Source organism: Denticeps clupeoides, chromosome 8 (assembly GCF_900700375.1).
Source record: "Denticeps clupeoides chromosome 8, fDenClu1.1, whole genome shotgun sequence".
Taxonomy (NCBI): Eukaryota; Metazoa; Chordata; class Actinopteri; order Clupeiformes; family Denticipitidae; genus Denticeps; species Denticeps clupeoides.
Window position 1 is genome coordinate 11,996,642 of NC_041714.1, and position 12,281 is coordinate 12,008,922.

Genomic DNA, 12,281 nt, shown 5'->3' on the forward strand with positions numbered 1-12,281 from the left:
TACCCCTATCCAGAGCAAATTACAATCAGTAGTTACATGCAGTCCCCCTGGAGACACTTAGGGTTAAGTATCTAAGCACATGGGATCTGAACCTGAGCAAGTGTCTTACCCATTAGGCTACTACCACCCATGCTATGCCCACACAACATGGGCCACCAAGAGCACATCTGCTGAGGGACATGGGTCAAGTTGAGCAATGGGGCTCTTTGAGGAGTGGTGTCTCAGAGAGGACCAGCTTCACTATGCTGAAAAAATGGCTGAATCAAACACAAGTGGTCTTTTTAGACCACCAGAAGAACAGCCTGCTCCTCTTATTCACTATAACCTGTGACCTGTGATTTACATTGTTTTATGGTACAGAAAATGGGAGGAACATGCACATCTTAATGTTAGACATTAATGTGAGAGCAACATTCAGGTTTAAATACAATTATGACCCCACTAAAGTAAACAGTTACAGTGAGAGTGACAAATAAACAATTAGTTGAGATTCTTACAAATGCGAATAGAAGGAGGAAGGAGTTTCTGTTCAGCAAAGTCTGAAGCTGGGGCGTTCTTGGCCGGTGACTGAGCTCACGCGGCAATCCCAACAAAGGGAGTAATAATATGGTGAACAGCAACAGCACGGTGATCATAGGGAAATAATAATGCCGTAATTGCAGCAGTTGTTTAAACACACAGTGTGTATTTTTCCATGCCCTTTCCTTTGTGTAATATATCACAAGCTTATACACCTGCCCACACCTATTGTACTGTCAGTGATGTTTAACACATGAGAATCAATTAATTGCAAGAACAATAGCAAGCATTATTAATAAATAATACAATAAAACAAATTTTCTACACAGTCTGTTCAGACTGTAGCGTTTGGGTCTGTTCAGACTGCCACATGGGTATGTTCTGAGTAGTTAAAAAGCTGCACATATTAAAGTAAATTATGTAAAGTTAGGGGAAAAAACAGGTAAAAGGATAGCCTTTGTTAAAACACATATGCCTTAGTGTTGTTTACATAATTTGAACATATGGAGACTGTTTCACACATTAGGGTTGGGCTAACAGTTCAACCTGCACATAAATAACTTCCCACTTACTGCGAACACAAGCAGCCCACACACCTCTAATGCAGTGAAAACAACAAAATGCTAAAATATATCCAACACATGTACATACACACGAATGCCAAATTAAATAAAAAAATAATTACAAAATTTGTGTAAAGTGTTAGTCCAATATAAGCTTATAGAACAGCTATAGACCTCCAGACTCTACTGTGGGGATAGACAAAGTTCTTCCAACAGATATTTCTCTTATTTGGTGATTTGATGATGATGGTGTGGATAACTCTCCAAATCTGCTGGGATGAGGTCTCATTGCAACTGAAGGTCATGTAACATGATTTACAATCATTCATTGACAAGGGAGAATTGTTCCACCTTGAAGACACCATTCCCATCAGGATAGACATATTTCACCATAGGATACAGGTGATCACTCACAATGAGCAGTTATTGATTTGCAGTGACCCTTCCCTCCAAGTGGGCCCAGACCAGGCAAACACCATGTCCCACAAACAAGTTTCTCCACTCAGATATTCTGAATGTACTTACAGCTAAACCTAGTTCAAATGCTGGACCACCAAGGTGCCACTGAGCAGAACCATACCCACACAAAATGCTCACCGGTCATGGCTGCCCACTGCTCACCAAGGGTGATGTTTGAAAGCAGAGGACACATTTCATTGTGTGTACCGTGTGCTGTGCTGTGTTTCACAATGACAATCTCTTCACTTTCTGTGTACTCAGATCCGTCGACACAAGTTCATAGGAATGTGTGCCTTTGCCGGCCAGCGTCACCCAGATACGAGCCACCAGCCCAGGCAGATCAGGCACAGTGCAGGCCTGGAGCGGCCCCATTATTGAGCTGTTGAGAACATGAGTGGCTGATAAATTCCAACTCTTTGTGTAATTGTCTTTTGCATCTGAATACAAATCCCCAGCCCTTATGATTCATCATATTTATTTTTTTATTTCCTCCAGCAACATCTTTTATTAGTTGTGCTCTCTGCGGCGGGATTTAATTTCTGCGGGAGAGAACAACAGCGGCAGTTGATTATTATTATTGAGAATGTGATACTACAGCGGCTGAAATAAAATCTATAGTGCATTAAAGTGACAGATTAGAGAAGGAGGAGTATTCATTTACAAGTGTTAAGACATCATGGTAATGCCTGGCAACAGAAAAAAAATGAAAACCAACTGTTTCCTGCTGATTGTGCGATGTGGCGGAAGAGCAGAGACTGGAGTCAAAGACTCAGTGCTACAGGGATGGGGTGCCACAAAAGGTCAGGGGAAAGAAACATTTTACCATCGCTCCTTCACGAGGGACCAGATGACAAGAACATACAAAAAACAAAGAAGAGTGCATCTCCTCATCACAGCAGGAGCATTTGTCAAGTACATCTGACAACAGGGGAAATAATAGCAAATAGCTGATAGCCCTATTACATTACATTAACTCAGTCATAAAAAGTCCTGCCTACTTCTTGCTTTAATGCCATATACTCATTTACTAAGATAACAAACACGACGACAATATTCATTCTACTTACTATCGTATGGTGATTACTTTTTGTACCTGTGTCTCGTATCTGTGCTAGAAATGTTTTTTTGAGTTGGAAATATTGCTTAAAGTAATATTGCTGGAGAGCTTGTAATTGCTGGGGTAGGATTAACACACACACATACACTGATAGCGAGTGACAGCTATGAATCATTCACCATGAATCACCAACAGTGGAAACAGAGGCCTTAAAAAGAAAAGCAAAAAGAAACAAATGTTACTGTATTATAATAGCATGTCTCTCTGCCTTGCTGAGTCACTTTGTAACCAGCCACTTTGTAACTCTGTCTCACAGCCCTTAATGCAAATGTCCAGATAATATCCAAATTCAAAGACGGTGGATCCACGGTGGACGGTGCTATTTTACATGGACTGCCTTAACATTGCTATTTTACTTACAGATATATTGTGAGTCCAGATTCAGCATCAGCATGTAGGGTGATAGTAACACACTCACCTAAGATCCAGAAGACAACAAAGTCACAGGTTCAAACCCCAATTACTACCATTGTGTCCCTGACAAGACACTTAACCCTGAGTGACTCCGTGGGGGACTGTCCCTGTCCCTTACTGTTTGTAAGTCACTCTGGATAAGGTTTTATAATATAATAAAATTATCCATCCTATACACCTATATGACAAAATCACCGTAACAATCGACCACTCATGGCCTGCTGCTTAATCAAAACCACTACCAAAAGCAATCTTAAAAGGACAAAGAAGTCCAGACAACTGCATTCCATTGAAATAGTATGCAGAATACAGTAATAACTAAAAAAACTATCAACACAGTACAGGAGACAGAAATAAGTGAACATTTCAAAAGAATATTTCCTGCTTTTCTTCTCCTCTTTCTTTCTCTGTGCATTCACACATGTCTGTAGCCTCTGACACTGCATGTGCAATGATATAGAACATAATTGTAGAGACTTATTGTTTTTTTTTTTCCAGGTAGTACTCCTGGAGAGAAAGTGTCCTGAACCAAATCAAATCTCAGGGTCAGTCCAGCTTGCGAAGCACTTCTTAGATAAAGTCTTGTTCCGCAAATCTGCTCAATATATTAGAGTTGATTCAGTTGGACAGTGTATAAGATATGATACATTAATCTCGGCTATTTCAATTTCTGAGCCCAGGACTGTAAAATTGGTATGCTGCATATCTAATTTTCTTTTTTCTCCCTGTTTTTTTTTTCCTGAATACCTGATTTATGCTTCTTTTAGAAGCACATGGCGAACAGCATTGTAGACCCTATGGTGATTTAACAACAGCCAACATCGGCTCTCAAATCTTATCTTGTTAAATCAGACAAATGTGGCTGAGGGAGAGGGGGGAATTAATGGGGAGGATGCAGGGAGCTATGAGGAACAGAGAACAGCAGATGAAAAAAGGAGAGGAGAGGGGATGTGTTGAAAGGAAGTGACGGAGGTAAGATCGGTATCTGCTTTCAGAGCCACCATTCTGTACATCAGGTTTGCCACACACAAACGTACATAAACACATGGACAGGTTTGTGCACAACACCATGCAAAATCTAGATTTTGAAATGCTTGACTTATCAAATTTGTTGGGAAGTGTTGGGAAGAAAAGGTTCCAGCAGAGAGAAAGAGAGAGAAAATGAGATAAAGAGAAAAAGAGAGAGTCATACGCCGTACAGTTTCTCATTCTTACATGGTTTTATCATCATCAGCAACTGTCCCACTGCCGGCTGCAGGCAGTACCGGGTTCAGCAGGGAATGAGAGGAACAAAGCAGATACCAAGAGGTTCTCAATGGAAGCTTTAGCTATAATGGGTTATATCCCACAACATTTCCTCACTGATGCAACTGGTCCACTGAGGAAGAGAAGCACAGCTCAAGGAAGGACAGAACAAGTACAAATGGAAACATGCTGTCAACTAGATAAAAAGGAAATAATAAAAAAATGTAATACATCGATAGATATAAAGCACTTTGTTAACACTAATTAAAGCAGTCTAATGCACCATAAACATACTTTTGAGCAATACATAACAGTCTGATGTCTTATAAAAGACATACATATGGCTTTTTGGCTGCAACTATTAAATATAACTTAATTTAAGGACATCTGTGGTTTATTTTTTGCATGTGTGGGTTGGATGGGTGGTTACAAACATTTGATGGTAACATATTCATGTCAATAGAACCTGTATATATATTACAAAAAATATTGCATTACAGGCAATGATATAACAGCAGCACATTTCTATAGAACTTTCCTAACTGATAGAATAATAAATAAATAAATACATCTTACTAAATTATTCTTCTAAATTGCAATGAGAGTAGGCTGATGTCCCTTTAGGCCAACAGCATGCATGTTCTTTTAGTGTCATTGCTATTCTCTCACAAGAAAGCCATCCCCACCACAGAGGTCACAAAGCTCAGTCCTCATTGGAGGGGCTAATTTGATTGTGCCAGAACAATGGCACTGTGGCCTTCTTCCACTGAAGAGCATACTAATTACACAGTCCGCCCTTGATCCTGACCTTGGCTGGTCACTTAGTAGTTCTGATCTGTTGCTGACTTTTAATAAAGTTCCCCTCACTGCCAGGGCGCCAGAGTGGCAGCCTCTTCTCTGTTTCTATCCCTCATTTCCCCTTGATCTCCCTCCCCTTATCCATATCTAACCATTTTTCAACTTCTGTATGTACCAACCTGAATATAGTGGGCTAAAATCTGCCATGCTAAGTTGGCAGAGGTATGACATCCACTCTGCCATCAATCTACTCGCTGAACCAACTTCACATTTAGCTTGAAATGGATTCATGTGTATATTTATATTTTGACACAGCATGTATTCTTCAATTTCACACAATGCCAAACGCACACACAATGCTGGTGGCCAAACTGAAAAGAGCTAGTCAATTGTAAAGATGTGCAGATAATTCTGTTATACTAACAAGACTGATTGGTGTGTTTAGGAAAACAGTTCTCTGTGACACCCCGGGGTCATTAGGTGCCAAGGGACCTAATCATGGAGTACTCTAAGTTGCAGCAAATTAAGCATGATTACTCAAGACTCCTTGAAAGGCAGGTCTGCAGCACCCAGTAGGTGCTGTGACATTAATGTGGACAGTATTTACATGGTGTTTGTTCTGCTCCTGTCGATCTGATTCATTCCTTCCAGTTAGATTTTGTTCATCTCCTGTTTTCTGGCACTTGTGCCTGTTTTTATTGTCCTTATTAAAATCCTGATTCCCCATCTCACGCCAAGTCATGATATTCTTGACATGCAAGATTGGACATAATTGTTGAAAAAAAAATCACTCAGAAAACCTACATAAATATAAATGAGCATATTTAAAATACACATATTTTGAATCATCGAATCAGGTTTTAGACTGTCCTATTTGACAGAAACAGCCGCAGTTATAGTGATAAATTATTTTTCACTGTGAACTTAATGAGGCTTTATTTCACCAACCACGATAGAATGCTTAAAAAATATATTTAAGCATTTAAAGGCTGTGCACTTCACTAGTTTAAAATATTTAATGAAATATATAGTTTATACAATACATTTTTGAGGAGTAAGAAACGAACAGTTTAATATGGTGTTTAGGTCTTCTAGTGTTTTGATTATATATATGCTGCCTGGATGCTCTGCAGTTTTCATTAATAAACTGCAACCAACTAAAAATGCTGCAGGTACTAATCAGACCATTTTTGCCACATTGTTATCTCCCTTTGAAATTGACCTAAAAAGAAATCTAAAAAGATAGCCTAAGACTTACTTTCAAACTACCCTACATGAGAGAAACATTCATAAGGACATTGATAGAATCTCAGAACATGGTTGAGGTTCCTGCTACAGATTTTCTCTGGAACATCCTTCCTGTTAACTCACACACAATGAGAACATTTGAGTCATTGCTAAGGACATAACTATCTCATAAACATATTCACATGTACATTGTACACTTCATCTTTTCTGAAGCTGGACAAGTACATCAGAATTTACACAAAGATTCTACACTAATTCAATATTTGTTTTGGTGTATTTCTTTTTTTAGTAATACTTTTATGGGGGAAAGGATGGATGGATGGTAACGATATATTACTGCCTTCCAAAATATGATAATATTTCAAAAGAAGTATATGAACAATATCATAAAATGGATCAGCAGAACTAATGTTAGTGTTCAAACAGACCAAAAATGAAACAGAAAAAGGTGCTGACACGGAAAACTGTTTAACAGCTGCATACCACAAATGTAGAGTAAATTATACTGCACTTGTTTTTTTGCCTCCATAAGCTTGCCAAGGCAGCTACAATAGAAAAAAAAATCACACAGAATATGCAAGTGAAATCTATAAATAGATCAGCAACACTCTCCAGCTTCAATTTAAACTTTTCATGCTCGTTTAGCTCTTTGAAGTGACTATCATTAGTGGCCAAGCAGGCCCCTATCTCTAAATGATTTACGTATCCTGGCACCCTCGGTACCACTGACCACTGCAGACTTTATACAGAAACTATGATGATATTAGTCACATTTGTAAAATTGACCCTAACAATAAACTGAAAACATATCAACTGACTTTGAAACACCTGCCTCCACCAGGGTGGAATAAAAACAGCATTTATCAGCACATATTCCCTGAAGACATTATCTTTTACTCACTTGAAAACTAAAATATCAGTTGTAGAATGAAATAACTGCAAAAACAACTGCAACTGCAAACAGTCAATGTTTCTTGTTCCAATGCATGAAATATAATGAAAAGGTTTACATGAGTCTAACGAATAGTTTGATTCTGTTCAATGGCACTGAGGAATGGGCGTTAATCTTTAATATGAAGGACAAAGGAATATTCTTTTTAGTAATTAATTTAAATAATTTGCATATTGTCAAAATTATGAGATTTTCTAAATAGATAGCACTCAAAGGTTTAAATTTATTGAATTACACATCAAATATATCATTTGTAATGCAGCACTTCTACAGATTCTGCCCTCCCCCCACAGACCAATATTCAATACAATTCAATACAAGATATCTCTCAAATTATTGAATATTACCAGTGATATTTTATGCAGGCATAAATCTATTATCAGCTCAACTCCATTGCTCTCTTTTCCCCCTTATTTTTGACAAATTGCAACTTCGTCCAGCAGATTCTTTTTTCATTTAAGCATAATTCATGCAATTGTGCTCAACGATAGCCAGAGTTGTATTATTATTTATTTAGTTAGTTATTTTTATATTTATTTATTTTTGTCCATGCAACCTCAGGAGAGGAAACAATAAACGAGTGACAGGAGGGGGGGTTGGCAGGGGAGAATAATAGCTGCATCTTTCAAGTTGGATCAGGTCCTCCTGTAATGAAGAGCGGAGTTTTCCTTCTCTTCTGTGGTGGGGACAATGAGAGACAGACAGCAGGGCCCACAGTGACTTACCACCCCCCACCCCGGCCCACTCTCCCCATTCTGGGATATGCAGAGAGCAGCAGGGAGGCTGGGGATAATTACATGGTGTTTGTGCATCTCCAGAACTCTCCTGGAGCAGCCAGTACGCTGGTGCTGAGGCAGAGAGCCTAGCTGAACAGGGAAGTGCTTTTAATGAACATTTTTCCCCTCCTCCATATATTTTCCCCCTTTTTTATGTCAGTTTGGAGTGAGGCATTTGAATGATTCCTTTTTGTTCTTCAGTTTGGGTCAGGGGGCAGAGGAGGACCGTCACTGTCAAAAATAACCATTATTTTCTCGCTTTCCATCCTCCTATTTGCAACTTAAAGCAGTCAACGTCCACTGCTATTTATTTGTGCTGGCATTAATTGCATGGGAATAGCAGAAGGCCTGTATTTATTTTCATTGCTTGCATTTCGCAGCACAGGTTTCACAGCACGGTCTTTTTTCAGGATACACTTCCTTTTACTCTCATTTTCTTTTCTTTTCTGTTCTTTTCTTTTTCCATTCTATCATTTTTCCTCCTCTTTTTCCTGGAGTTGAAGTGTGTTCGCACTCTGCAGGCGACAGCAAGAGAACGAGCTGTGATTTTCAGCAGTAATCTACCTAGCAGCCCCCTCCAGGACCTTTCACAGGAAGACACACATTTGTGCAACACACACATACATACTCACTTAAACCAAAAAAAAAAAATCTCTCCTATTCTGTCCTTAAAAAATGAGTTCTAAATGAGTTCTTTTTTTAATCTTTATTTATTCAATTGGAATTAAGGGCCAACAATGGCTTAAAAGTCATTTTGTCTGAAAAAAGGATAGATATTTAGGTATGTAGACACACAGAACGTGTAGTTTTGTTATGCAGTTTTGTATGATCAGTTTAAGACATTTGTCCTGTTTCAGTACTGGGCACTCATTGGCCTCAATGTCACATTTAAATAAGGCTGTGTTTCCAGATAATGACCTGAATGATAAAGAAGATCAGCATCCAGTGTGGGGTGGCACACAGTCTGATTCATAATGAACACCCATTTCATTCCCGCATCTTCTGGGTCCCATTACATGGAATCATCTATCAGATATGTCAGCTTTATGGCAAATTGAACTTCCTGTGCTGGGTGTTTTGAGGGTGCCGGTGTCTGTGTGCATGTGTGTGCTCTAGGCCTGTGCTCCTGTGGACTATAATGAGGCCCTTTGGTGGCAGTAAAGAGGCCAGAGAAGAGTGGGGTGGGAGAGACTCAAATACAGCTCTATTTGTCTTACAAATATCACACTAACTACCAATTACAGTGCCATAAACCTCCTGGCTACGTCCAGCCTCCCAAGCCATATCACAGGTCACAGACATCCTCTCTCTCTGCTGCTCTTGGTATATATGTACTGCACACTCGTTCTCTCTTGCTGCGAGACAAAAACTACAGCCATGTCCACTGATGCAAAGAGCATAGGCAATGAGGCCGGTAATATGGTCTTTCTTAAGGAGCGGTGAGATGGCAGGATTAACGTAGCCAGGAGCGAGCGGAGAACCCGGGCTGAAGCTGGCATAAGTAACGTGGTGCTGAGCTTCACTGCTGCCCTCCAACCGAAAGGTGAAGATTCTATGAGAACAAGGACAGAGCTGAACTGGCAAGAGCTCATACGGCCTGCTGGCAGCAGCTAGCAATGAAAACCATTCCTCCAAACTGTTAACTAAAGAGATTTTTACATGCAATGGTTGGTGTGTATGTCCACTTTTTGCAGGCCAGTGGTTCAAGTGGAATGAGCTCATTATAAAACTTTCTGGCCGTTTCTGGGGTTCAGTGTACTCCCAGCTCCCTTGAACCCAAACTCTTCAAACATGCAGGAAATAGAATGAAAAGTTATACATTAAAACAACATGTGAAGGAAAGAAAGGATGGATAGAGGCAGAAGAACACCCATTTGGTCTTGAATGTCAGCAGAAGGTGTTTCCATTAACTCTGCAAATAAACAATCTGCCTAATGGAAACATGTAAATTAATTTAAAAAATTAAAAATAAATCATAAACTGCAACCATTGAAGTGGTACTACAGATTTGAAGAAATAATTAAAAATAATAATGGTGTACTAAAAGAATGGGAAAAAAATGTCTGAATGGAAAAGTAGGCCAAGCTCCTGTTCATTTTGAGAAGTTATGAATGGATCACTAGACCACTAGAATAGTTTTTCTTCAATCTCAGACAATAACCTCCCAGAAATCCCTCATATGTTGCAATTCCCATGCACAAAGGGCCTTTCCATAACTGCTTACATAACATTCATATTTTAAATCTATAGGATTCTGACATTGCCTTGATTCTCAAAATGACACTGGCAAGAAGAGAGGCAAGAACCCGTATGTGTTTTACATCACAGAATGAAAACACAGTCATTTTGCTAATGCATTTGATTGTCATTTCGTATATAGTGCTTTAGATTTGCACAGATCTATGGATGATGATTTGCTATAAGGAGAGAACCAGAAAGAGTTTTCTGTATGACTATTGTGAATGTGTATGGGGTCACATTTGAATAGTTTTTCTACCTTCACTTCCTCTGTAACATTGATAGTAATAACACACTGGGTAAAAACACTACTGACCTTTAACTCTGCTTTGCTATAGGTGGACGATCCCTCCAACAAGTGTTAGTATGTCACCCTATACATTAGTGTAAGATAAATGTAATAGCAAAACACAATCGCTTAGGTATTGCTTAGGTACAAAGAGTATTTGTCAATTGAAGCAATGAGTTTGAGTGGAGGCCCATGAACTCCATGCATTTTATTGACTTTTTTTTAGATGGCAGGGGGTCTGCCAATAAACATGTGCTTATTAGGCTGCGAGAGAGTCATCAGCAGTGGATTTAACAGCCCTTTACGACTCATCGGCTGGAGGTGTAGAGAGCAGGACACGCACACCAGCAATCTGAGCTCGGGCCAAGCTTTTCCTCCAGCCGGCCGGCCCCTCCACCGAGGACTTCCAGACCCAGCATTAACAGCTCAGACTCAGCTGCTGGAAATGTTATTCTAATTAACAGGGGATTAAGTCATCATCTTCTCATGTAATACAGTCTGGATGGGAATTTCAATATGGAATGGCAGCGACCAAGAAAAAAAAACATTTTGCATTTCAGTAAATTACTCTTGACCCCTAGGACCAAAGTCTATTGGCACGTCGATTGCCTGCCAATTAAAACAGACCATCCTTGCCAAAACTTTATTGGGACACAGACTTTTTGGGGGGAGGAACGGCGGGTGTAATACAGATTTTTGACTGCGGGAAACAGGATCATTTGCCTGACTGGTTGTTGACATAATTATGGTGTGATTGAAATTGAGAAAAGGGCTGGGATGTGATTCCTCGCTATTGCGGGTGCTATACATATGATTGTGCATGGCATGTGCTGTAACATTTGATGAATGTATGTGTGCGTGTGTGTGTGTGTGTGAGAGACAATATTTCACAGATATGCATTTATAGAGATACTGTCATGGCATATTGTACAAAACATAATGTTCTCATATTTTGTCTTTATTATCATAATTAATTTGGTTATCAGGTATATACATATTTAAATAGCTGCAACAGAGGCCCACACTGTCTTTGCAAATGATTCAGGAAGAAATGCAGCAAGATATGCAGGCCAGGGGAGAGCGTCACTCAGAAGCAGATTTTGCAACAAGCCAAAACAACAGAAGCATGGCAGAATGAATGGCCAACACTGATGCAACCCCATGCAATTTAGACCCCCCCCCCCCCCCCCAAAAAAAAAATACAAGTCAACGGGATTTTAAACAGAGAGAGTGAGGGATAGAGAGAAAAAAGAAAATCTTTCCAGGGTGTTCTGAGGCTAGTGAGAGTCCTGCACTGTGATTTTCTGTTAGTAATGATTGTTTTAAATAATAGATATTTGAGGCCCAGTTGGGCTCCATTAATTATTTCATGTCATTATGGTAATGTGCTACCAGCAAGCTTCAAGCCAAACTGTGGTGCTACAATTAGGGATGGCCTCCGCCGTTTCCTCTACGGTGACCATCAGCTAGTTTCAAGAGCTTCTGCTCCTGAACACGACGGAAATAACAAGCCCTCTGATGTCATAATCCCGCGCCAGAGGAACGGTGCACACTGGAGGAACACATGGCCGAACACCAGGCCTTCAGTTTCCCGCTGGTTGACGGGTAGTGTTGGTGTTTGTGGCTGTCGCTCAGAGTGCAGGGTGGTGGCAGGTGCTGTTTC